Below are 1,242 nucleotides of genomic sequence, written 5' to 3' on the forward strand. Positions count from 1 at the left end.
AACTAAAAGAGTGGACACCATGTATATCCTATATTAAGGAGATTGAACTAGGTGATCCCCAAGTTCTCCTCCAACTCTAAAGCTTTATGACTCTCTGGTCACAGTTGTCAAATTCACAGAAAGAGACACACAATTGTGGCTTCACAAAAAAGCTTCCCTCTTGCCAAATGCCACTGACTACAGAGTTATGGAGTAATGTGGACATTTCTCTCTCCTAGGTTTGATAAAACACTAATAATTCTTACTTCATCTCAGTAGATTTCCAGAGATTAACCCTCCATCAGCACAAAATGATTTCTGTCCGGTCAAAACATGTTTACTTAGCATGCTCTGAATAATATAGGTGGGTCCCTTTAGAGTTGGAGCTGAGATGAATGCTCATCTTGAAGACTTAAAACCCTACTTCAGCCCTCTGAAGTCAGCAGAGCATCACATTGCTTACATCATCCTCCGTTGATTTACTGTAGAAAGAAGGTCTCTTTATGTGGCCAATGAGTTGGCTTTTAGCATTCCTTTGGTTCTTGCCAGCAGCCGTCCAGATGGACCTGAGGCCAAACTGTTTCTGGAGGAGACCTTTCCAACTACAAAAAGACTTTTACAGACCTGGAGATCTCATTATCGGTGGAAACCTACCTCTCTCCATTACTGTAGTCCTACAGCTTCCTTTACATGAGCCTCCTAGTGATTGGGATGTCTTTTCTCTGTAAGTGTTTCCTTGATTGTCTTTTTTCTCAGGGCAATGTGGAAAGGGAAATCTTGAAGATGGGGCAGATTTAAATCCCACCCAGCCTTTATTGATGTAGAGCCTTCTTCATTAGATCACTTTGATTGTCTTTGATGAATCAATCTCCCTCTAATTCCCTTCTCAAGCCCTCTGTCTCTTTAGTGATGAAGAAAAACTTGCCACTCTGAATTCGGGAGTCAGCCTTTTCTTCATGTTCCTGAAGACAAAATGCACATTTCAGAGAAGACAATTTGGGCTTAACTTGGGGAGAAATAATGCTAGGGTCCTCTATCTTATAGCTGGACTAAATTCATCTTCCTATCTCATTACTCTGATGGCTTCTAATATCTTTTGTTCCACCAAGTCTGGCTTCCCACTACTCTCCTATCAATCCTGGATAGTTCTACATGAATGGAGCTTTCAGAATTTCCAGGCCATGTCAGTGATCTCACTCACTGCTCTAAAGAGAAACAGTTCCATATTTCAAGACCCTAAAGAAACACTTTCTAACTGAGGAT

The sequence above is a fragment of the Protobothrops mucrosquamatus genome, unplaced genomic scaffold, assembly GCF_001527695.2.
Source record: "Protobothrops mucrosquamatus isolate PMUCROS unplaced genomic scaffold, P.Mucros_1.0 scaffold760, whole genome shotgun sequence".
Lineage (NCBI taxonomy): Eukaryota > Metazoa > Chordata > Lepidosauria > Squamata > Viperidae > Protobothrops > Protobothrops mucrosquamatus.